At 46.8% G+C, this 26,787-nt stretch overlaps 1 protein-coding gene across 3 annotated transcripts in view; it reads left to right on the top strand.

The window, feature by feature from the left end:
• The window catches only part of LOC147897229 (uncharacterized), a 149,319-nt gene that overhangs the window by 82,764 nt on the left and 39,768 nt on the right, over positions 1-26,787 (top strand). The window lies entirely within an intron of this gene.

Here is a 26,787-nt window from a genome sequence, read left to right as displayed (position 1 = left end):
GTCAAAAGAACATGTGCCTCATTTTCCACTTCATCTAAGTTGCATAGCTGGCACACAGAGAGAGAGAGAGAGAGAGAGAGAGAGAGAGAGAGAGAGAGAGAGAGGTCCGGTGGGAGGTGTCGTGGGCCTATTGGACAAAGTAACCAAATAGAAGAGGAAACCCATACAAGCCTCAAAGGGCTGAAGCAAAGGGTGTGCTAGGGCCCTTTCTGAGTGCTATGCTAATCTAAGCTATAGCTTTAACTAAATCTCAAAGCTTAGAAAGTACACCAAAAACGAGAGAGACTGGAGCTGAGAGTCTGGATCTGAATCAAAAACCGTAACCCGGTACCATAGTAGCTCTTCTGTGGGCTGCAAAGATCTCCCAGATCTATGTTTGTCGAGCTGTCTCGTGCTGTGGCGGAGGGCATGGTCTCCTCAACCTCTGTATCCAATGAGCTATGTCAAGAGTGACCCCTGGTCTCGAGCGATTGCCTCTTAGGAGGGCAAAGATAGGTCGAACCTCGATTGTGCTTGCCCTGGTCAGTTTGCGCATCGTTGATAGGTCAAAAATGTTGAAGGATTTTGTGCACTGCATGTATATAGGGGATAGACACTTAGATGTACATAGATATGGGGGCTTTTGGTTTTAGTGGGTGCTTTTTTGCAAGTAATTATGGACTGATGTAAATATTCAAAGTCATGAGAATATGCTTTGCAGGGACTCCTATGGGAGATGATGTGTCCATAGTTGCACGAAACGGCTTTTCACCGGCAAGAAATGGAAACGAAAACGCTGGGGAAATGGAAACGACCGAAATGCCATTTCTGTTTCCTTGGTTTTTTGGAAAACCCTAATATCGAGTTTTTTGGCCGTTCTGCACCTTTGTTCACTACAGCCTGCTCTCTCATCTACCCGCCTCCACTCTCCACTTCCTAGCTACTCTCCACTCTCCTACCCTCCACTCCACTCCACTCTTCTCTCCTACCTACTCTCCACTCTCCTACCCCCCACTCTCCTACGGTCTACCTACTCTCCACTCTCCTACCCCACTCCACTCCACTCTTCTCTCCTACCTACTCTCCACTCCTATCCTCCACTCCACTATGGGTGTGCTTTTATATTTCAGACATTGATATGTCACATGGTTCATGAATTTGGAGTCTGGATAATAGTAGATACTATGATGCTTTTTACTTATGTAGCTGCAATATTGTAATTCGTTTCGGATTGTTGTAACTGTTGTTGATTCTTGAATCTTGAAGCATCATTCATGAATGATAGATCATAGAATCATAGATGTTGAAAATTGAAGCATCATGCATGTTGCATAAGTCATGACTTAATAGCACTAGTGACTAAGCAGATGCTAAGTAGCATAATTTGTCACTTTAAGCACGCTGCACTATATTTTATAATTGTATTATGTATAAAATTTTAAAATTTACACATAAATTATACTATATTGCCGTTTCTCGTTTCCCCGTTTCGGCTTGGGCTGGAAACTCCGTTTGTGACGTGGTGTTGCTTTTGGGATGACATGTGTCTAGCATTGTTATCCATTGTCATGTGCTTGTGTGTTTAAATGTGGGCATTCATGCATTAATTTCCCTACATGAAGTTTGTGTGTGGGGGTGGTGCCTAAGGCCTAAAGTGGTGTTTAATTGTCTTGGCCTCAAGCTTTGAGAAGGGAATGGAAGAGTGGTAAAAAGATTTGATTACGTGGCTGGAAAATCTAGAAATGAGGCATTGCATGCATGGTGGCTACATGATTTTGATTTCCATGCTTCTGGATGGTGAATTGGCGATGGCACGTGGGATTGCATTTGCTGGAAAATTTTGGGAATGGACCGGGCTGGAATATATTGCAGTCGCGTGAGCACATCGACGGATGAAGCAACCATTTTCCGTATGTTTTTGGGCTGAGCGCTGAAGGTCACGATTTGGTGCATACGTTGTTTTCCAGGTTCACCAGGGCTTGTTGCGGGTTGACGGATTTACATGAAGCGTGAATGGGCATCGACGCAGAAGTACCAGCAGCCACATGACATCTCGTGTGCTGAGCACTAATGCTTTCTAGCTTGTCGTGTGTGTTGAGAGAAGTCTTGCCTTGTGTGAGCTTTGCATGGGCTGTTGTGAGGTCGATGCTTCTATGGAGCGCTGATCACCACTAGTTGTACGAAGGTCTTGCCTTGGAGTCTGGTCGTGCGTCAGACATCTACGCCTAGAGCGTGCAATCTCTTCGAGAAGTCACGACTACTATGTCCCTACGAGTTGGTGTGATTGTGTTCCAGTCGTATTGTTTGAGAGATTGTCTTGATGTTTACATGCTCTGTATACCTGCTTCGGATATCTACTCTGGATACTTGTGCATACACTCCATGTACATGCCACACTGTTATTGATTCCATTGGTGTCTTTTCTCATTTTCAATTTGAAGTTATTTAGTTGGTAATTGTGAGAATTATCTAAGTTAGTAAAGGATGAAAGTTGCCTACCATGTTTGTGGACTTGATTGTGTGATGGTTGAATGGGAGCAGACTTTTTTTGAGTGAAGAAGATTGGTCAAACTAGAGCTATGCTATGATTGCTTGAGGGCAGTCCAATCATTCCCCTCTTTTCTGTAGATCCATTGCTCTCTAGGTATGCCTGCAGCTCTACCTGCCTCAAACCAAGCTGGTGTGATGGGAGTCGCATCTGTCCGATGGCAATCTTGAGTGCATGTGAAACTCTATTGTTCTCAAGGTACTAGGGTCTAATGATGAATCCATCCTTTGATAATCTCAGGAAGTAATCAGGATAGAACTGGACCTTGGTAGGGAGCTACTGCCCCTGCCCCTCCCAAGCCTGGGATGTATGTAATTGGAGGAGGTCTAACCGAACAATACGGTTAATCTCATCTCGAGGGATCGACTCAGGTAGTGCATCCATGCTGTAATAGAAGGGCGGAAGCCGGACCATTTGGATGACTGGCAAACCATGTGGATACACGTGTATACCATACTGCATCGGCCCCATTCTCTGCTAACTATATGGATGACTCCAGTGCTAGCCTTGGTAATCTCTAGTGAGGTAAGGCCCATACTTTGTGGAGAAAGGTCACTATCTAGAAAAGGGCATCAATCGGAAGAGGTGTCATGGAAAACTATGCATGTAGTATCTGTTGAGGGACCAAGGGCTTACTCTAAATCATCCTAGAGCCCGCCATAATCACCTGTAACTGCTCAAATCTCCTCCACTCTATTGCTGAGAGGTTGCTTCCCCAAAAATGTGCTGATACAATATAATTATATTAAACTCCTCTTGATACCCTTGGATCTATCGGGCTGGTGACCATATTAAACTCAATAGTGGTCAGTTACAATCGTCGAAATACAATTCTCACAAATGTTTCTACATTGTGAGTAGTTGGGCTATTTTTTGTGCTAGTCGGAGCACTTTGTGAACCTAGCCGTGTGAAGTCACGGCAAACTCTGCTTGCACTATCTGATGAGGTGCTTGCCGTGGGTGCATGGGTCATTGTGAAACAGGCCTGTGAAGATTGCCCCCAGATATGTGTAAGACAACAGTATCTCCACATGCTCACCTCAGAAAATGAAGCTATGATGGTGGAGTACTGTGCGTGAGGTGTAGCAGTACCTTTGCTGAGGATGATATGAGGACTATGTCATCGGAAAATAGCAATATCTGTATCATTAAATCAGCCAGCAGTGAGCCCTCGCCTTCTAGGCGGTCAATAAAGGATGTGATCTCATCAATGCAGAGCCCAAAGAGTCTGTGAAAGGGGGCATCTTTGTTTCGCTCCGACCGTACTCTCAAACCAATCTGGCAGTCTTCCTAGAGCACAAAGTCTTCCTTTGACGGACTCGTATAGGCTCATCACCCCCAAGACATGACCTCGGAAATCTACATCTCCTAAAGTCTCCTGATCATACGAGAGTGTGGGACAATGTCAAAGGCCTTCCGAAAGTCTAGAAAGCATGGGTAAACTTTTTAGATCTTGACTTTGCCTCCTCAAAGGGTGAAGATGTGGTCTAGGGTGGAGTGATGTCTCCAGAATCCTGCCTATCCTAAAGCCCCCGCTGCCCATGTGCCTCTCTGTAGGTGCTAATTTCCCTCTCTAGTACGGACCCACAGATCTTGGCCAAAGTATGCCCAATTATAAGAGTGCGGTGTTCCCAATATCCATGGGGTCCCCTGCTTTGTGAATCGGCACAATGGTGGTAGTACTCCAAGCAGGGGTGAAGCCAAGGCATACCGAGTGGTTGAACAGAATGCAACCCGTACATTCTGTGCAGCGAGACAAGTGACAAGTAGTGGGGCTTGGCATAGTGGACATATCAGGTAGTGCCTGCATTGGGACATCATAGAGTGAGCACGCATATGCGTACCAAACATCTGGGTTTGTGATCGGAATAGGTGGCTTCCCCTTAGATAGAGGCCCCCAACCAATGGTGGGAACTTCCCCTCAAAAAGATCGGAAGTCTTTAGTGAGGTAAGTCCCAGACTCTGTGGATGAATGTCACTGTTTGAAAGATGGCATCAACCTGGAGAGGTGTCATGGCGAACTTTGCCTGCACTATATCATGTGTGACTAAGGGCTTACATCGAATCATCCTGGACCCCATCGTCACCTGTAGCCGCTCGAAGCTCCTCCAGTCTGTCCTCGGGAGATTGCATCCCCAGAAGGGTGTTGCATACATGGCAATCGGTCGCACCAGTGTGTCAAAAAATCAGCCCTTCGTCGGTGGATCTTGGAAGTGCGCTTGGAAGCACTGTCGCTCTAGTCTAGCCAAAGCACTACGCCCCCATGTGAGCCATCCTTGGGCTGCATGGGTCATCGTGAAGATGGGTCGTGTGAAGATTGCTCCCAAATAGAAGGATGTGATCTCATCAATGTAGAGTCCAAAGAGAGTCCGTGAGAGATGGAAGCTCTGCTTCACCCCAATTGTGCTCTCGACCCAATCCGATAGACCGCCTGGAGCTCGGACCGTGCCTGTGATTGACTCGTATAGGCTCTTCACACCCCATATCAACGTCTCTAGAATTTGCATCTCCTGTAGTCTCTTTATCATACGAGATCGTTGGATAGTGTTGAAGGCCTTTCGAAAGTCTAGGAAACATGTGTCGATTTTCTGATGTCTGGACCTCTTCTCCCTCAAAGTGAAAATGTGGTCTAGAGGAGAGTGTTGCCTCCTGAATCCTGCTTGCCCTAGTGCTCATTGCCCCCGTGCCTCTGTATGAGTGCTGATCTCTCTCTCTAGTACTGATCCATAAATCTTGGCCAATGTACGGCCAATCATGAGGGTGCGATAGTTCCCAGTGTCCATGAGGTCTCTTGCTTTTTGTATCGGTACGATAGTGGTGGTGCTCCATGCTGGTGGGAAGCCGTGCAGCCCGTACATTTTGCATAGTAAACAGATGGCAGATAGTGGGCTTGGTCATAGAGGACATGTTTGGCGGTGTTTGGCTCGGGACATTGTATAAAGAGCATGCATAAGTGTGCCATACTGCCGGATTAGTAATGGGAATGGGTGGCTTCCCCTCCGAAAGAAGTCCCCATCCAATGGTTGGGTCTCCTCATCGAAATGATCTGATGATCTCATCCATCTTGTTTGTGAGGAAGGCTCGTCTCTTGCGGCGTGTCAGCCGTTGAAAGATCTGCTGTGCCTCATATGACGTCAACTGACCCAAGGCTCGCTCCCATGTGAGGTGGGCTCGCATCTCTCTACACTCCTCGTCAAACTAGGGGTTTTGAGGCATCTTCCCATCTCGTACCCGTGCAGATCGGGTCATACAAAAGGATTTGGTGGTAGCGTTCTGTATCACTATGACAAGGGTGTTTGAGGCTTGGGCAAGGTCTAAATTACCCTCCAGTAGGGTCGGAAGCTCTCTGGCTAAGTGACTTACATACACTGGATCAAGGGCATGGTCAAAGTGGATTTGGGTATGGGTTGTGGTAGAAGCTCTCCCTGTGACTGACTTAGTAGCAAGAACACAGAAGGCCAGATATGAGTGGTCAGCTCCGAGGAGGGGGGGGGGTAACAATGAGGTCATGTATCTGTGAGACAAAAGCCAATGGGCCCAGTAGGTAGTCCACTGTGTTAGTCCCGCCTCCATGTGGGAAACATGTGAATCTCCTAGATGATGGCCATCTCTGAAGGCCATTGTAGATGATGAGATCGTGAACAGCTCCCAGCTCAAGCAGGTGTCGCCCATGTGTTGTCACATGTGAGGTATCTGTAGAATGTCTCCGGATCCCAAGCTCTGCTGCATCTAACTCCGGAATCATGTGGGGGTCTCTCTTATATGTGAAGTCAAGTAAGCCCACTTGCCCATCCCTTGTCTTTGCATTGAAATCCCCCAGAAGGAGGGTGTCTCCCTGTCTCGAGAACTCTATGATATCATCATGTATCGTCTCATAAGGGCTATGTCCCTCTGTAGTGACCTCATGAGCATTTGATGACGTGTCTAGAGGGAAGTAGCATACTGTAATGAAGATCAGCCATGCATCTAGCAACTTTACTCGTATCCACATATGACATGCATGTTCTCTTCGTACCATAGATATGAGTGGTCTCAAGTGTCTTGAAAAGGACAGCTACGCCTCTAGAGCCTCATACTCTAGTATCTCTACTCAGTCCTCTCCTATGAGCTGACTCGCAAGTGTATCCTGTCACTGTGGGCAGCCCTCTCTCTGGGCTCTCATGTGTCTCAGTGTAGAAGATGATGTCTTTATGTGTGTGTGTCTCTGAGAAAGAGTGTGATTAGTGAGAGTGTGTGTGATATTGAATGGTGTGTGTGTGTGTAATTGGTGGTGTGTGTGTGTGTGTGTATGTGTGAGGAGAGGGAGACCGTGAGCATGGTCGAGAGAGCATGAGAGAGCAGGTCGCAAGACAGAGAAGGTTTCGTGCCCTTCCCCCATCTGTCCGTACACGTGTACGGTCGTCGTACAGCCGTACGTCCGTACGACCAAGCCCGCTCCTTCCTGCGCAATCCCGTACAATCCCGCTCCACTCGTGTGTGTGTGCGTGCATCGCCTTCGCTGATCCCTTCTGAAGCCCCTCCGTGCGTCCATACATTCCTGCCTCTCCGTACAGTCTAGCCCCCCCGCCCTTCGTCAGCATCTCTGCCATACTCGTTTTGCTCCGTACAGCCCTGTCCGTCCCGTCAGCAATCCGTACAGTCCGTACGCTCCTGTCTTTCCGTACTGTCCGTACAGTCTTTATTGTCCGTACTGTTTTCCCTGTCTCTCCCGTGCTGTTTGCTTTGTTCAAACCCTGCTGCACAGCTCTAGTTCTCTCTATCAGTACAGCTCTAGTTCATGGAAGAACATCTCAAAAGATATTCCCGGAAGGACCTGTCCCGGGACTTCAAAAGACAGCAAGTTGATTTCTCTACTTCAGCCTCTGTAGATGCTCACTATGTTTTCGACATGCTCAAGGATGAATTTCAGCACAGCCGGAAGGAGTGGGCCAAACCTCCTCCGGCACTTAAATACAAGCTGAAGCTGCCCTCTTTGGTCACTCCTCTCCGAAAGTTTTCTCAGCAAGCAGTCATCATTTTCTTTCCAGGGAAGCTACCTTCAGCAAATGATGTAGCTCAGTGGGTTCAGGCTTTGTTGGGAGGTTGCTTTGTTGGAGGAGTATATTTTGCTTCTCGAGGTTTTTATGAAGTGCACTTTTTGGATGCCTCATATCGTCAGCAGATATTGGAGATGTCCCCTCTATTCTATGGCAGACAAATGGTCCATGTCATGCCATGGTCGCCAAATACGGATTATCATGGTCTCATTCGACATCACTGCCCTGTATGGGTTGAGGTCATGGATTTTCCGGACTATATGAGGGCTGAGTTACCAAGCGTGGCAGCTACTTTGGGGCAAGTTGTATGCCCACCCCGTCCTTCGGTTAATCGAAATCGATTTTGTGTTCTTTGGGATACAGATCACCCCACCCCTCCCTCTATTGCGGTAGAGGTGGAGGACGTCCCCTTGGGCGAAAAATATTTTGACTTGAAATGGGGAGTATTTGCAGGTGCTTGCTTCACATGTCATAAGTTTGGCCACCTAGCTTCACAGTGTCTTGCAGTCCTGCATCAGCTCCCATCTACAGCTATTGCTCCAGAAAATATTTCCCCTTCAAATTATGGTCCGGGGCCTAAGGCTATGCCTAGTAAGTCGGGGGATATGGCATCTAAATCTGCCCCACCCAAAGAAAATGTGGTTCAGGTTCCAGCCAAGCAAAAGGATAAGGGAAAGGGCCAAATTTCAGAATCTCATGCCACTCCTCAAGGTGCCTGGCAGCAACCCAAAAAGGTATTTGTGCTCAAGCCACGACCGTTACAATCTCGCCATTGGGATGCCTCCACTTCCACCCCTGGTCCGTGCTGATAGCCTCACTTCTCAACTCTGGGTTGATGTGCTCAAGAGGGGCATCCCTGTATGTGATAATGATGAGGATTATAGAGCTACTGATCCAGGAGGCCAAGTGGATGTCGATGTCATGGCTGAGGCCTGACAGCCTACACCTTCACTATGCCTTTTGGCTCGGCTGTACATACCTTCTATGTCTACTTCAATTACTTGCATTTCATACAACGTTCAAGGTCTTTGCAATGTCAATAAGTGGAGACTTTTTTGGCACTATGTACATAGAATGCACGCTGATGTAATTTCTTTACAAGATCACAACCAACACTTCTTGGCTGGCCAGCAAGGCCACTATGCTGGTTATGACATCTTTTATGCTGGTACAATGAACTTTTCGGGGGTATGCATGCTGGTGAAACATGACATGCAGCCCACAGTTGCTTACAATGACCCCCAGGGTCGATGGATGGTGATCAGATGCATCTGTCAGGCTGATCTTTATGAATAGCATCTGTTTATGCCTCTCAAACTTCTGCGACAAGAGCTCGAATGTGGGCTTCCCTCAAACAATATCCTTGGCTGTCCAATTCCTTTTTGTGTGGAGACTTTAACAACTGGCCAACCATCCAAGACAACACCACTCATCGTTCTCACATGATCCCCACTGAGCTTCGACATTGGGAAGATATGCTTTCTTTCTTGCATGTAGAAGACTTATGGCTCTCAACAAGGGATAGAGATATGGGTTACACATACCATCACAATGCATTTACTCATTACTGGGCTCGACTTGACAAATGGTATTTGTTGCATGCCCAGCAATATGCTAGATTCACATGTGCACTATGGGTTGATCATTCCCTTTTGCTATCTGATCACTTTCCAGTATGCTTGACATTATCTATAGCACGTCTGACAGATGATATGCCTTTTTTTGGTCGTCGCCTGCTCCATGTTAATGGTGCTTATTTGCTGCATCAACAATTTCAGAACATGGTGAGAGTGGCTGTCTGCCCCCTCCTTTCACATGCTCAGGAGGACATGGATTTCGCCTGGATCAGTCTTGCCCATCGTTTACAGGATGTCATTCAAGATTATGGACGGAGTTACATGGGAAAGCTCAGGCTCAAGCTGAAATGGGCTTAATCTCATAAGCAACAAATGGATTTAATCAGCTCTCATAGGCAGCTCACCTCTTCTGAACAGGATTCCTGTGCTTATGCGGTTCACATCATCCATCAAAATGATCTTCGCAAATTAAAGAAGTGGCAAATCCGAGCTCGCATGAAACCCCTTTTGGATAAGGGCTGCTCCTCCAAAGCTTTCTTTAAAAGCCTGCATGCGAATAGGCGAAAGGAGGATATTTGCAGAATCAGGCAAGATGATGGCACCTGGACCACATCCAAATCAGAATTGGAATCGAAATGCTCTAGTCATTTCCAGCATCTCTTCTCTCCTCAGCCTGATCATTCAATGCAAGTGAATGCAGCTAGGTCTCAATTTCTGATGCATGTTCAGCCCATATTGTCCCCGGAACGGGCTTGTGCACTGGAGCAGCCCTTTATGCTCAATGAACTGGATGATGCTCTGAGTCACTTACGTAAAGGCAGCTCTCCTGGTTGGGATGGATTGACTGTAGAATTCTTCCGTGCATTTTGGGGTGATCTCAAGAACACTCTGCTTCTAATGATCAATCATGCTTGGGCAGAACAATCTCTCCCTCCTTCCTGGAAGCATGGCCTTGTCAAATTGATCCCCCAAAAAAGGTTCTGTGAGACAATGGCTGATTGGCGACCCATATCTCTTATGCCAGTCATTTACAAACTCATTGCCAAAATGATTGTTCTCAGGGTTCGATTTATCTTGCAAGCAGGACTTCATCCTAGGTAGTATGGGTTTGTTCCCAGAAGACAGATTGCTGATAATATCTCCAATGCCTTGCTTGCAATTGAGTATGCCAAATATTCTAAACAAGATGTTCTCATTCTGCAAGTTGACATTGCCAAAGCATTTGATACTGTCCATTGGGATTTTATTTCTCAGACTATGCATAAATTGGGATTTGGCCCTCGGCTAGTCCACATTATCTACTAGCTCTATTCTCATGCCACTGCACAGTGTTTGCTTGGTGGTGGGTTGTCAAGAGCATGGACTATGACCCGTTCAGTGAGACAAGGTTGCCCTCTTAGTTCACTACTATATGCCATTGCTACTCATCCGTTATTGTTGCATATGGATCATCTTACAACTACAGGGCAGCTTCATGGCTTGCAAATTCCAGGGGCACAACCATTTCTTGCACAGGCATATGCTGATGACTCATATTTCATGCCCAGGAATTCTCAAACTGACCTTTCTCACTTGATGCATACTCTGAATGATTTTGGCATAGCTGCTGGACTGCATATTAACTTTCAGAAATCCAATCTTTTAGCATTGAAAGAAGCTGATTGGCATGCACTTCTCTGGCCTGGCCACATCCTTCCTTCCCACACTCTTGTGAGGCATCTAGGATATCCCATTGGCTGGAATATTACCCCTCAACAACAGCTCAAATGGGTGCTTCAAAAGATCAACAAGAAGCTGGAATACTGGCATTTGTCCACTTGGCCTCTACATGTTCGACTTCGGATAGTACAGTCTATCATTATGGCATACGTGCAATTTTATTTGCCTCTTCTTCCCTGGTCTTTTAAGCATTTGGCTTCCTATATGTCCCAGGCTATGGAGATATTTTGGAAAAGCAAATCTCACAAAAAGGCATTGCAACTTCTTCCCATGCAGGCTGTTTGCTCTCCTAGGACTCATGGGGGACTGAATATTCTCAATCTTCAGTTTCATATGCTGGCAAGAAAGAGCACTATGATTGCTGATTTTTTTCAGCAAAAACAGCCATGGGCTATTATGTTAGCAGCTATGTGTGGAAACATGATGTCCCATGCATATGGGCATTGGATTACAGATCACTAGGAAGCAGTCATGACCACATTTCAGGGGAAAATTCCTGGTTGTCCTGTCTCTACTGCCTTTATTCATGATTGGAAGAGAATTCTCTCTTATGCTAAATGGACAGGTGCTTCTTCCAATCATGGTAATTCTTTTCGCTTGGAAAGTATCCATTGGAGCAAGGTGTTTGAATCACCTCTCGCTTTATTAGAGCCTATCAAAGCATATAATCTTATGAAACTGGGCATAAGATTTGTCGGAGATGTTGTGGATCATCATGGTTATGTGCTTTCATTCCCACAAGCTTGTAGGACATTCCCCTTGGGTCTGCATCATCGGCCCATTTGGAGAATACTTACAACTATGTTGCAACCATTTGTTCCTGTTCCTCCACTGTTTGTATAGGACAGATTGCTGGACTGGAATCTGACTTCCTTATCCCCTGCTACCTGTTCGCTCTCAATGCATAATCTGGCCTCCTCGATGGTCTACAGATTTCTTCTTCCACCTCCATGGATTGATAAGCATGCCAACAATCTTTGGAATTTGGATAGGCCTCTATCTTGGTGGCAATCACGACTCAAGAAAATTTGGAAAGCCAAATTGCCATTGAAACAGAGGCTTTTCTTTTGGAGATGTATAGTGGGAGCCTTTTCCATTGGGGTGAAACTGGCAGCACGTCGCATTGCTTCCTCTTCCTGCCCCTGTTGTTCTTATCACCGTGAGACAGTTCCCCATTTGTTATGGTCTTGTCAGCACTCTCGATTATTGATCACTCATGTTTCTCATTTGCTGCGGCTTCGGTTTCCCTCTATCAGATTTGGGAAACTCTTCTGGATGTTTGGATGCTTCTCATCCCAGATGTCTCCATTCCTCCTTTTCTTTCATTGGACTCGCTTTTGGGTACTAAGGACTATTTGGACACAGAGATTGCATTCTAGGATGGGACAACAGTTTCCTCAGGCATATGTTTTCTTCAGAATGTCCCTCAAGCAATCTTTACATGATAGCTATGCTGTGAGGGACTTGGATGCGACTAGCCTTGAAGTGTTTTCTGAATGCTTTTGAGTTCTTCCATTAGGCTCTCTTTGGAGTCTAATATCATGTACATTGATCTCATGTTAATAATATAGTTACTGGTTTCACAAAAAAAAAAAAAGAGAGTGTGTGTGATATTGATCTCTGTGTGTGTGTGGGTGGACGTCTGAGAATGGAGAAGCCATACAGAGCCTACCGCAACCAGCCGGTGAGCCTCAGCTCCCTGTTGCGCTGCATCAACGCCCAAAAACCGGTGTTTTGGAGCAGTTATCACCCGCCGTACAGCCCGTTAGAGTTCCGTACAGATTCCGTGCAGCTGTACGGCCTGTACGGAGAATTCCGCCTGCTGCAGTTTGCTGCTCCCACTTCATGTCCGGTTCCTGGATCGTTTTCCACACAAAAGCTTGCGGACTACATCTACGCGCTGATTTTGAAGGCCTTGGCTCCCGTTTCCATTTAGCTCCCTACGCTCAGCAGCCCCTCGCTCAGCCCCCCCGCTCAAACCGTCGCTCACCTCATCGCACCCCTCCTCTCACCCCTCCGCTGCCCCCTGGCTCACCCCTTGGACCCCTCCTCTCTCTCTCAGCCCTAGCCCTCCCGCTCACCCCCTCACAGCCCTCCTCTCACCCCTCCGCTCAGCCCCCCTACTCACCCCCTCCTTCAACCCTCCCGCTCACCCCCTCACTCAGTCCCCCCGCTCACCCCTCGCACCCCTCCTCTCACCCCTCCGCTCAGCCCCCGCAGCCCCTCGCTCACCCCTCTGCTCACCCCCTCCCTCAACCCTCCCGCTCAGCCCCCCCCCCCCACACTACCCCCCGCTCAGCCCTCCCCTACCCCCCCCCCCCCCCCGCCCACCCCCCGCCCGCTACCCCCCGCTTGGGCGCTGCTGCAGCTGCAGCTAACCGCGCCCCCCCCCCTTTCGCTCCCCGCTACCCTTTTTTTTTTTTGGGGTCTCTTTTCCGTAAGGGGGGGGGGGAAAAAAAAAAGGCCTCTCCTCCTTCTCCACCTCTTGGCTGCCTCTCCACTTCAGGCTTCCGCACTACCTCTCCACCATCTCGCACTGGACGTGCCTCCCATTATGGGGGGGGAATTGCTGCTCTCGCTCCCGGTTGAACATTAACACTACGATCTGCACCCACACCCCAAGAGAATGGGGGACAAAGCCAAGAAAGATGAAAATAACAACAACAATAAAAAGCAAACGACACAACTGAATTTGGAGGATGTGAACACACGTTATAACCGAAGTGGACTCGGGGTAAACAGCAAGGCAAAGTTAGGACCCGCCTCAGCTTCTTCAGCATCTATCTCTACCTCAACCTTTACCTCAACTCCCGCTACAGTGTCAGTTTCGTTTTCAGCTCCAACCTCAGCTCCCTCTATCTCTATCTCTACTTCGACTTCAGTCCCCGCTTCAGGCCCAGCTCTAGTTCCAGTCTCAGCTCCATCTACATCTACGATCAGTGACATACTCATGCCCATGGCGCCGGTTGTTGTTCCCTTTCCCTCTTCTCCTGTCACAGCTCTCACACAGCTTTTGACACCTACTTCCGAGGTGTCATACACTGTGCCGCATTATGCTTCACTCTCCCCTCTCCCTCTCAGTCAGCCCATCCTCCCACACCCCATTGGGACTGCCTCACCCATTCCACTGTCATCTCCGTTCCTCACTCAGCCACTGTCCAGTTTTCGGACTCAGTCCCACTCTTTCATGCCACAGGCACCACAGTTTCAGCATGGACATGGGTGGACTGACACACCAGAGGCGCGTGAGACCCTACTCACGGAGATACATAATTTTTGTGAGCGTGAGATGGAGCTAGCTCGCTTCGCACGGGAGCAGGTCCGCTTCAACGAGGAGCAGAGCCGCATCATACAGGAGCAGGCTAGGCCATTTGGGAATAGGCGGATCTTATTTAGGGACTCAGACAGGATATCATGCAGCTCCGATAGGAGGTCACAGCCATACACACTGTCCGAGGGAGTACCCCGGTGGTCCAGGCACAGATTGCGAGCATGCAATCTTCTATTGAGGAGACTTCCAGATGGGTTGACGTGGCCAAACGGGAACCCGCAAGGGTCACCGTTTCGGCTACCCTCATGGAGTAGCAGCAGAGAGCGAGTAAGGCTCTCAACATCAGAGTACACGGGATCCCATGCACTGAGGCTACACCGATGGTAGATGCGACTGCGTTCGTGATCGCTACCCTGGGTGTGGCTGAGCACAGGATAGAGAGGGCATGGCGGGTGGGGAGAGATCCCAACCGAGAGCAACCCCTGATCATACGATTTCATGATACTCAGGCGCGACTTTCAGCTCTACGAAGCAGGTCACTCCTTCGAGATCAGCGAGCGATCTCTATGGATGAGGATCTCACACCTCTACAGGTTGAGGAGAGGCGCTCTTTGCTGCAGCAGCGGGATCAGGCCCGAAAGAAGGGGAAGTGGGCAGTGGTACGAGAGGGACAACTTCTTACAGGCTCCCGTAGGACACTTGCCCCCTCCCCTACATAGGGAAGCGAGGCCTATGAGACTCAGATATCCGAGACCCTGTCCTGCACCATTTGGAACTGTAATGGTACCTTATGGTCAGAACCAGGGAACTTCTCGGAATCCTATACAGGCCACGACATAGTCTTCTATACAGAGACACATCAGAGTCCAGAGCGCCCTCTCCCAATAGTCAGCGGATATACATGGGAGTGTGCCTACAGAGATGAGACGAGGGGTACAGGAGGAGTTCGAGGTTCAGGTGGAGTTGCAGTCCTTTTCAGATCCACACTTCGGGGGATCATTTCAGTAGAGTAGAGAGATACATTTTCTAGATTTCTTTGGATCCGGATACGACACATGGATAGCCAGGTTTTGTTTGTCGCAGTTTGCTACTTCCCCCCGGAGACCTCCCACTTTGCCAGAGATATTCGAGGTGATGATGAGACATCCCCATTTGCTGTCCTTTATCAGTCCATTGTTGACTTTTCTAGCCGCGGAGAAGTCCTTCTAGTGGGGGACTTCAACGCGAGGACAAGGACCCGTCTGGTACCACTTCTTGATTTTAGAGATGATTCCACTCTACTGACAGATGTTGACCTTGAGGAGGTAGGTATGCTACGGGTTTCGGCTGACAGGCGAGGTCCACTTTCATCCTATGGGCAGGCCCTATTAGACCTGGGCAGAATACATGATCTCATTATCTATAATGGTCTTGACAGATGGCCCGCTTCAGGTGCTTTCCACATGGGGGGGGCTCCAGTGTTGTTGATTACATCATGGGATCCCCTGTCTTCACATCTCGCATTACTGACTTCACTGTAGCACACCTCCCCCCAGGGGCTGATCACACATACCTTTTCTTTCGCATCTCCACCTCCCCTCGTACAGCACCTTCCACCCCACTCAGGGCTTACTCCACCTACCACGATATACGCTTTGATCGGGATTACTCACCTTCTTACTTTGGCCGTCTGTACATACTTCTCGCTTATTTTGACTTCATACCCCTTTTAGAGGATCGTGCTGCCCTTGTCACCCGCTCACTACACGAGGCTGCCATTCACGCCTTTCCTCACACCACCCGCTCCACCCGCCCACCACCCCCTGGAACCGTACCCTATAATAGTTGGTACGATGATGAGTGTAAGGCCTTACGCCATTAACTCAGATTCGAAACCAAAAACAATCTTCCAAATGTACCAGATACGCTACGTGAATATCGTAGACTGGTACGAAGGAAGAAACTAGACTTCGTTCGTCGAAACGAGGAGGAGCTACTGAACATTTTGTTTAGTAACAACTCTAAGGACTTCTGGCGGAGATTTCTAGAAGGACGGTCCCCTTCGCCACTCAGTGACACCCAGATCTGGTTTGATTATGCACGCACACTTTATGACATCCCAAATCAGCCAGTCCCTAGCCTCTCACACATGCGTCGTCCCACATCGTGCACCCTCTTCACTAGAGGAGAGGTAAAAGATGCTGTAATGAAACTTCATAATGGCCGAGCGAAGGATCATGAGGGACTATGTACTGAGTTCATTGCATATGGGATTAACCTCCTAGCCCCGATCTTAGCAAAGCTTTTTAATGAAGCGGTTTGTTTGGGATTTCCACACACTTGGACCATTAACACTATCTCACCCATCCACAAGGCAGGGGATCCCAGGAGCCCGTAAAACTACAGGACCATTATGATTGGACATGTTATGTCTAAGATTTATGCATCAGTACTTGACTCCGAGGGTAGCAGACTTGCAGAGTGTCGAGGACTCAGAGCAGCAGGACAGGCCGGATTCTGGCATGATCATGGAACCATGGACCACATTCTGACGCTCAGATGTATCATCGAGGAGGCGAGGTCACGGAAGCAGAGGGTTTATTGTTGCTTTGTGGATTTTCGCAAGGCATTTGACACAGTCCCGAGAGCCCGCCTCATACGGCGCCTACAGGACTTGGGTTATGACCAGGAGATCATTTGGGCTGTCATGGCACTTTACGAGAGAGTTTCTGGCAGAGTTCGGGTAGGATCCGGGTGGACAGACGAGATCATGAGTACCATCGAGGTCAAACAAGGGTGTCCTTTGTCGCCTACCTTGTTTGGCCTCTACATTGACGAGCTTGAGACAGTGATGCAGACACAGGGGGGTGTAGGTTGCTCTCTTGCAGGCACGTTGATCCAGATTTTGCTCTATGCAGATGACGTGGCTCTCTTGTCTTCCTCAGCAGAGGGGCTTCAGAGACACCTAGAGGCACTACAGTCCTTTTGTGAGTCTCATTATTTGAAGGTCAACTTGGGTATAACCAAGGTCATGATCTTCAATACATCTCGAGCCATCATGCGTTACGAGCAGTTCACATTAGCGGGGTCATCTGTTGAGATAGTTTCATCATACACTTATCTTGGGGTTATTTTCTACGGACCGAGCTTCACTATGAGACCTGCGATGCAGGCACGCTTGAGTAGAGGGTATGCCTCATTGGCCAGGCTAGAGAGGCAGTGCTTCCGCTCACACTTTCAGGATCCACGCACCAAGGGGTTGCTTTTTGACTCCTTGGCTCGCTCAGCGGGGATGTACGGCAGTCCTTGTTGGGGACCAGACTTGTCGGATATAGAGTGGGCCCGTGTGGAGCGGCTACAGGTTCTCATACTATCACGGATGATTCGTGGTAAGTCATCCGTTCCTCACCAGATCACTCAGGCTGAGTTTGGGTCACTCCCTTTACAGCTAGATGCTGCATTTCAGGTCATCACATATATGTACCGAGTTAGGGAATATGGGGATTATACCTCGGGGCGTAGCAGGCTACCATGGATAGCTTTATCCTCTTCTATGGCACTTGCAGCAGGAGGAGATCAGAGGTGCTAGTATGCACGTACAGAGAGATGGTTTTGGCAGGTTTCATTCATGAGGCACTTAGACACCGCGAGAGGATACTCCGAGCACGGAGATAGGAGCAGACTTCTTCCTCGGTTGATCCCTCTTAGAGCTCTATCACGGAGTTCTTTCAGCTAGATCACATGGATCCCAACGAGACGAGGCCTCGACATGACCGTGACCCTGAACCCGTGACCCGACAGCTCAGACAGAGGGTCGACACACAGATCACACTTGGAGACATCCCCTCCTTGTTTAGAGTTGGAGCCCGATCGACGGGGGTCACAGTAGCCTTGGTTAGACGTAGAGCTACGACCAAGAGACGTGCCAGGACCGCACCTCTGAGTGGCCAACAACACTCTATTGTCGACTTCATGCCTCCACTGCCTCATCCATCCTGATATCTTGCTGTTGCTGGGGGGGATGATGATGATGATATTGATGATGATGCTGAGATTGATATATAGTCGACCACCGACATCACTATGTTGTACTTAGGACTTAGTACTGCCACTCTTCATTTTCGGCATTTTGCATTTTGCATTGGTATGGACGCTCGTTTAGTAGCTCCACTACCACAGCTCGTTGTATCAGGATTTTCACAGTCTCATAGACCCATCGGTCTTCCGAAGACTTTAATAAACTTTCTTTCTTTCTTTCTTTCTTTCTCCTCTTGAGTCTTTGGGTCTGGTGCACCTTTCCCATCGCCAAAATCTTCCCTTTTCCTCTGAAATATAGTTCATCTAGGTTTTTTTACTGGTTTTTTCTCTCTTTTTCCTCTATAAAACTGTTTTTAATCTTCTCTCGACCTCTACATCCCTCTTTCCCTTCTTTCTCCTTACAAATATACTCTTTTTCTCTTCTCTGTGGGCTTTTTTTGGGACTGGTTTTTTTCCTCCACTACCACTTTACAGTTACCTCCTTTCTGAGTTCCACTTCTTACAAAGCTATGGCTGAATATTCCTATGAAAAAACTTTTCAAAAGGAGCGTTCGGTTCACTGCAAGAAGCAAAAGCAGGTTGAGGGTCAGCATGACCTGGTACATGATACTCTTGAGGCCCAACTGGTCTATGATGTCATGCATTAAGGATTTGCAAACACAAGGAAAGAGCGGAAAGACTCGGTTCCATCAGTTGGCCTCATGGTTGAAGTAGATGAAATTGTGGATCCAGTTAGAGAATATGCTAAAAATGCAGTCATTTTATTTTTTCCAGGCCGGATGCCACTTGCTGCAGAGATAGGCAACTGGTTGACTCGCACACTGGCTGGCTCGTTTGTTCGCAAAGTACACTATGCAGCCAGGGGTTTTTTTGAGGTTATTATGGTGGATGAGATACACAGACAAATGCTTTTGGAACATTCGCCCCTCTTTTTTGGGCAGCAAATGGTGCATGTACTGCCATGGTCTCCCACAAGGGATTTTCAGGCTTTAATCCGACACAGATGCCCGGTCTGGATTGAAGTTGTAGACTTCCCACAATGCATGGCCTCACTCTTGCCTAAAATTGCTAGCATCTTTAGGCAAAGTGTTCTGCCCACCACGGCCTAATGGCAACTCGAATCGATTTTGCATTCTCTGGGATACTGATAATCCCACACCATACTCTTATTCAGTCACGGTGAATAATGTGGACATGGGAAGTGCTTTTTACAAACTGAAATGGGGATTATTTGTAGGGGCTTGTTTTGACTGCAAAAAATTTGGACACATGGCTTCACAGTGTCCAATGAATCAGCATAAAATGCCTCCTGCTACTTTGCCGGTTCAAATGCCTACTAAAGATGCTCGTACCTCTATTGCAAATAAAAACAAAGGTAGTAGACAGTTTTCTGGAATTCAAGATAAAGGCAAAGCGCCAGTGGTTTCAAATGGGAATGTTTCTTCACATTCACCTCCTCCTATTCAACCCTCGAGAAAAGGAGAGAAACCTCCAACTGATGGATGGCAAAGTCTAAGAAAAGTTATTTCTGCTCGAAGACTTCCACCCCCTCGCACTTGGAATGGTGCGTCTTCTAGTGGAAACACCCCAGAGGTCAATACAGGAATTGGGATCACATGGGCTGCAGTGACAGCTAGCAGAACACTCTTCCCTGAAGAAGAGGTTGCTGCTTTGTTGTCTACTCCTCAGGTGGATACTTCTTCTCAGGGGAGAGGCCTTGACCCTGAGATAGAAATGCAGGACTGACATCATGAAATTTGCTGTTGTACATAGTTGTTATATTGCTATAAATATCTGTAAATACGACTGCTCATATCAAATGTTTTACACTCAATGTCCAAGGGATGTGTGACAGTAGGAAATGGAAAATTGTGTGGCTGTACATCAATAGATTTCAGCCTGACATAGTGGCATTACAAGAACACAACCAACATGTCTACGGAGGAAAGAGAGGACACTACTGTGGCTATGATATTTTCTATGCTAGGGAGCACTCTTTCTCAGGGGTGGTCCTTCTGATCAAACATGAGCTTCAACCAGTTATTGCTTTAAATGACAACAAAGGCAGATGGCTTGTTCTTCAATGCATTATTCGAGGAGAGGTCTTTGAACATGCTTTTGTTTATGCACCTCAATCCTCTAGAGAAAGAACTGCAATTTGGGATGCCATGCAACAATATCCATGGAGATATCATGCCTTTATATGTGGGGATTTCAATAATGCTCCACAACAAGGTGACAATACCTCCAGACATACTCATATGTTAACCCCTGAAAGGCATGCATGGTCTCAATTACTGATGCATCTGGATTTGGTTGACCTTTGGAAGGAGTTGCAGCCTTTGTCACCTGGATACACCTTCCAACATAATGCCCTTTTGTCTTATCAGGCACGTCTGGATCGATGGTATGGTGTAGCTCCGCAACAAAATGGGGATTTTACATGCAAAATGTGGATGGACTATGCCTTTGTGCATTCAGATCATGCACCTCTATGATTGCGGTTATCCTTTCATGCATGCCAGATGATAGATTGCCACAAAGGCAACATCTGATCGTGAACAATAGCTATGTGCAACATGTTGCTTTCAAGGCCATGGTTACTGAAGCATCTCATTCTGTCTTCTCGCAGCCATATTCATATTGATGATGCCTGGGATTCTTTTGTTTCCAAAATGCAAGTTGTGATTAGAGGTTATGGCGAGTCTTACATGAAGACTCTGAGGGAAACTATTGCTCAGGCCAAATTCACTTGTCAGGACCTCACTGAACTCAGCCATCTTCGTTCGTTGTCCCTGCATGAGCAAACAACACTATGCCAGGCCAGACATTGTCTTAAACTCAATGATCACAGGAAACTGGCTAAATGGGAGACTAGAGCAAGACAAAGAGCCTTTACAGATAAAGGCTGCTCTTCCAAAGAATTTTTCAAAAGCTTGCATCAGAGGAGATTAAAAACAGAAATTTGCAGGATGCTTATGCCTGATGGATCATGGACCACCTCACGGTCACAGCTTGCTTCTGTTTGTGTGCATCATTTCTCTCAGCAATTTGGTTCTGCAGTTCCTCCCTCACAGCAGGTTTTGGCTGCACAAAATTTATTGTTGCAGCATGTTTCTCCTATTATTTCCACTACTCAAGCTTTGGAATTGGAGGAACCTTTTACTAAGAGGGAACTGTCAGATGCAATCAAATCTTGTGGCAGATGGAAATCTCCAGGATGGGATGGTCTTACAGTCGAGTTTTTTCTAGAATATTGGCCTCTTTTGAAGCATACATTGCTACATATGGTGAATGCTGCATGGCAAAATCAGAAAATGCCAGACACATGGAAGCGAGGTCTTGTTAAACTCCTTCCAAAAAAGCAAATTTGTGAATCTTTGGCAGATTGGAGACCTATCACCCTTATGCCAGTCATTTACAAAGTCACTACAAAAATGATTGTCGATTGGCTAAAGGGGTTTTTACATGATGGGTTGCATCCTGCCCAATATTGCTTTGTCCTGCGTAGGCATATCACAGATAACATTGCTAATGCCTATGTTGGAATTGAATATGCCAAATACACGCAGCAGGATGTTTTGTTCTTGCAAGTTGATATTGCCAAAGCCTTTGATACTGTTAAGTGGGATTTTATTTCATCGACTATGCAGGCATTGGGATTTGGCACAAAAATGCAGCAAGTTATCACTCGGCTATATCAACATAGTAAAGCTGCCTGCATACTTTCAGGGGATATTTCTACATCCTGGACTCTTGGTTGTTCTGTTAGGCAAGGATGTCCCCTAAGTGCTTGACTTTTTGCCATAGCCACTCATCCAATGCTTCAATATCTGGACTACCTTTTGGACACTGACTAGTGGCACGGTTTGGAGATTCCTGGCAGTCATAGCATGATCGCTCAAGCATATGCTGATGATTCATTCTTTACCCCAAAAAATACTCGGAGTGATCTGTCCATGATTATGCAGGCTCTTTCTACATATGGATTGGCTACTGGTCTTCAGGTAAATTTTCAGAAATCAAAATTGTTGCCGTTGCATGCACAGGAATGGCACAGTCTTCTGTGGCATGGGGAAATTGTCCCCGCTTCTCAATTCATTCGACATCTTGGCTATCCTCTAGGTTGGGGACTCATCCGTTCCCAACAAACTGATTGGGTGCTAACAAAGTTGAGGGCAAAACTTGAATATTGGAAGCTTGCAACTTGGCCACTACATGTTCGTTTGCGAATCGCACAATCCATTTTGATAGCATACATACAATTTTATCTGCCTCTCATTATGTTCACTAAGGCAGATCTGGTTTCCTTTATGTCAGCTATCATGGAAATTTTCTGGTGTTCAAAAAATGGCAAGAAAAGTCTCAGATTACTCTCTATGCATCGTCTCTGTTCTCCAAAGATGCACGGGGGTCTGAACATTCTCAATATTCGGAAAAATGATGTTGCAGTTTATGCAAGGAGATCAGCCTTGGGCTTTCATGATCCGCTCTCTCTTATTACATATTCATACTTCTGCCTTTGGGCATTGGCAGCCTACTCAGTGGGATTTCCTATTTGGCTCTATCCAAGGCAAGATCAGAGGCTGCCCTTTTGTCTCTCGCCTGCTTCTCGATTGGAAACATATCTTATCCCACTTGGAATGGCATGGCCGAGATTCTCTGTCGGGAAACTCTTTTGAGGGCTGAGAATATTTATTGGTCTAAAGTATTCCACCCTTCTTTGGCCATACAAGAACCTAGACGTTCTTATTTTCTCTCCTTCAAAGGCATTTCATCTGTGGTGGATGTACTTCAGGATGATGGCACACTTTTATCTTTTTCTATGGCTGCTAGCAAATACGGTTTGGGAGCTCATTATCATCCTTTATGGCATAGGATTTCAGCAATGCTTCAACCGTTCTTGCCGGTACCTCGTTTGGAACGTCAGAATAGGCTTGAGGATTGGATTTTACACTCTTCTTCCTCTTCAGCCCGTCCCTTGAAGCTCTCACATATCATAGTGTCATCTCTGTATAAAGTGTTATTACTTCCGCCTTGGATTTCTGACAGAGCAAATACTGTTTGGCATATGGATCGCCCACTAAAGTGGTGGAGAAAACGGCTGTGTCTCCTTTGGCATTACAAAGTCTCTCTTCGGCAACAACTTTTCCTTTGGCGAGTCCTGCTTGGCATTTTCCCATCTGGCCAATTACTCGCACACAGACATATTGCTCCGGCTGTTTGTCACAGATGCTTGCACTCTCCTGAATCTGTGCTTCACATCTTTTGGTTCTGTCCACATACTTGTGACTTCATCGCTCTCATCCGACAGAGGCTTCGAGCGAGATTTCCTACTGTTACTTTTGGCAGGCTTTTCTGGTTGTTTGGTTTTCATCTAGCGAGACAGGGTTTTGACTTATTTTTTGTATGGGTACGCTACTGGCACTATGGACTTTATGGATGGATATAAATCATAGTGTCTTTGGTGATCCACTATTTTCATCTTTTATTTTTTTCAAACGATCTCTGCAGCAATCATTCTATGATTGTGTTCAGATTCGTTTGATTGATCAGAATGTGTATACAGCTTATACTGAGATCTTTAGTTGAGTAGAAGTTACTGCATTTTCGAAGTAACTATGACTGTAATTATTTTACAGCAATAAAAGATTTCTTCTCACAAAAAAAAAAAAAAGTGTGTGTCTCTGAGAAGCCACTTGGGTCGGACCAAAGGGTACTTTACAGTTCCATACAGCCATACTCGGCTTGTTTTGTGCTCTCCCCTCCCGGATACCGTCATAGTGCCCCTTCTTCCTTCTCCCCGTATCCCTTCTCTCCCCTATCAGCTCTTTCCCAAATAATCACTTTGCCATCGTTGTAGGCAGCCCATTTCCCTGCTTCCCTTGCTGCCATTACACGTGTCCATACCTTCCCTTTTGTGTTCCTGTTGTAGAAGGGTGAGGTCATCATCCAAGTAGATTTTGGTCCCCTTCAAGGATGCTCGCATACTCATGAGGTTGGACCTATTTATTGCAGTCCGGATCTGATACTATGAGGGAATCATCATCGAAATCAAGTAGGCCAACTTGCCTATTTCCAATACGTGCATTGAAGTCACCAAGGAGCTTTCTAGACAGGGAGCTCCCCGTGTCTAGAAAGCTCTGTGATCTCATCATGAATAGTCTCATATGGGCTGTGCCCTTCAGTGGTGACTTCTTGTGTATAAGATGATGTATCTGGGGCAAAGTAACACACTACAATGAAAATCAGATGTGTATCTGGTAGTTGAACTCACACCCACATATGTCATGTGTGCTCCTCTCTCCAGATCACATATACGAGTGGTCTTAGGTGTGCTCTAAAAAGGACAGCCACGCCTTCAGACCCCTGTATCCCACTGTCTCCCCTCATCTCTTGCTTATAGGCTGATTCCCAGATATGTCCCATCACTGTCGGCAGCCCTCTTTTCGGGCTTTCATGGGTCTCGGTGTAGAAGATCATGTCTCTATCGGTATATGTCTCCAGGAAACCCCAAGGATCGAAACAAAGGGTACCATTGGAATTGCACACTGCTACTTTCATCCCCCTCTGTGCACCCAACCCATTGGTCCGAAACGGTCATAATTCCCAATCCTCTCTTTCCCCCTCCTGTCTATTCTTTCTCTGATGATCACTTTGCCATCTCTATAGGCAGCCCACTTTCCTGCCTCTCTTGCTGTCATCACTTGTACCATTCCCTCCCTCCTGTGTTCCTATTGTAGGAGAGTGAGGTCGTCATCCAAGTATATCTTTGTCCCTTTCAGAGTTGCCCTCATAGTCATGAGGGTAGATCTATCCATGGGAGAGAGAGAGATGTATACATGTGCATGTATTGATATATCTTCAAGAAAGTGAACTAATGTTAAATATCACCAAAATACAAAAACACAAGATAAAATCATGTGAAAGCCTCATACAAAATGCTACCCTAAAAAAAGTGAGGCTGTCGTAACCAGTCTAGAGAGTGGAAATGCCAGCCCTATAATGGAAAATACCCTGGTCCCACTCTCTTATGAAAGAAGCTGTCCTGCTAGATAACTAAGAGTGGCAGCAAGGTAAAAGTGTGAGTCTTGTCTATAGCCTCTATGCATTTGGATCTCTATATGTACCATAAGACTTGCAATAATCTCACAGGCCAAGTTTCCCAATTGAGAGCGAGGTTCAAGCAAAGATGCCGGTACTGCATCTAGGGTGGTGAGATGAGGGACTCCTCTTTGGATCTTGTCCAAATCAGCTCCCTTGTAAAACATTTGAGGACTTGACTGTGTGAGTCATGTCACAGCCCAATTGATGTAGCAAGTACCTCTCCTCATTCTGCCAAGCAAGTATGCAATGCCCTGCCATATTCTTTGGGGCTCTCTCTGCTCCGCCAAATGTAATGCTGAATAGACTGTGATGCTATGAAGCATCGTGAGCATCTAGAGTCTACACCAAGAGCATGTCTCAAATCGTTGACTCGGGAGTCCACTATGTTGGAGATCCAACTCTTCGAGTAAGATCTCCAAAGTCATCCCCAAACATGGGTCTGCATGGTTACCAGTATGCTCTCCAGGTAGGTGTCTACTATAGGCTCCAAGTGTGGGCTCGCCTAGCATTCATGACTACGTTATCAAAGAAGGAAAGTGACCAATGGGGAAATACTACATGAATACATCGCCGCTCTCATGGATCCCAAGCTAGGTGTTCAAGCATCCACTATTGAGCCAAAGATGCCCTAATTTAGACACGACGAAAGAGATTGGGGTCTATGTATCATCGGCCATCACTGAATCCAACCACTCTGATTGTATGGACGCATCCCCAAGCGGATTTTTCTCTGTTAGTTCGATTAGTTTCCACCCCTTTGCAACCGTGTAAAGGAGTGTCTCTCTTTCCTAGTCCCAAACAATGAAAAGAACTTGCAAGGGGAATCTCCAGCCAGTAAACCTGTGTACTAACAGTCCGATCTGCCTCCTAAAAGCAGTATCTGTCCATAGTGTGCTCCTCAAGTCTAATGATGTGTCACTTTAGTGAAGATAGCTCTCTAGACTGTCTAGGTGCCCATTGCCCCTCTCCCATCAAGACCAATACATGTGTCCCCAAGAAGCCCAGTAGATCTCCTAAGTCATCAACAAAGTACTCATACTACATGATGGGTTGTGTGTCCCTCTCATCCTACTATGCTGTAGAATTACCCCTAGGGGTTTGTCCCTTGGGTTAGGAAGTTAGGCCATTAAGTCTGTGGTCATTGTTAGCTAGGCCAAAGAGGCCTAAAGAACTAGTAGTGCCGAAGTGGGATAGTTAGTCAGTCAGTACTAACTAACAGGGTGTCCTAGAGGTCCTAGTGGATATAAGTGCATTAGGACACTATGAGTAGGTGACCACGGTTCTTAGGGGTGGTATCATCGCATCCGGTAGCTTTTGGAGTGTGCTACAGGTTATACATGATACATCAAGGCAGGGTCCATATTGAGCTTTTGTCTTGTCTGCATCCACACTTCTGTTGGGTGCACAACAGATAGATCCACCTCAGCCCTGCAATTCCTCCCTTAAAGGTATAACAGATCTAGTTCCATATCATTAATGGATCCTGTATCTTTGTCATAATGACAAAGAATGCCTTTAACAATGGACATTCTT

Source organism: Dipteris shenzhenensis, chromosome 10 (assembly GCF_047967505.1).
Source record: "Dipteris shenzhenensis isolate YYH24624 ecotype China chromosome 10, Dip_SZ_1.0, whole genome shotgun sequence".
NCBI lineage: Eukaryota > Viridiplantae > Streptophyta > Polypodiopsida > Gleicheniales > Dipteridaceae > Dipteris > Dipteris shenzhenensis.
Note: the sequence above shows the minus strand (reverse complement) of the source record. Positions and strands in the feature narration are given on the sequence as shown.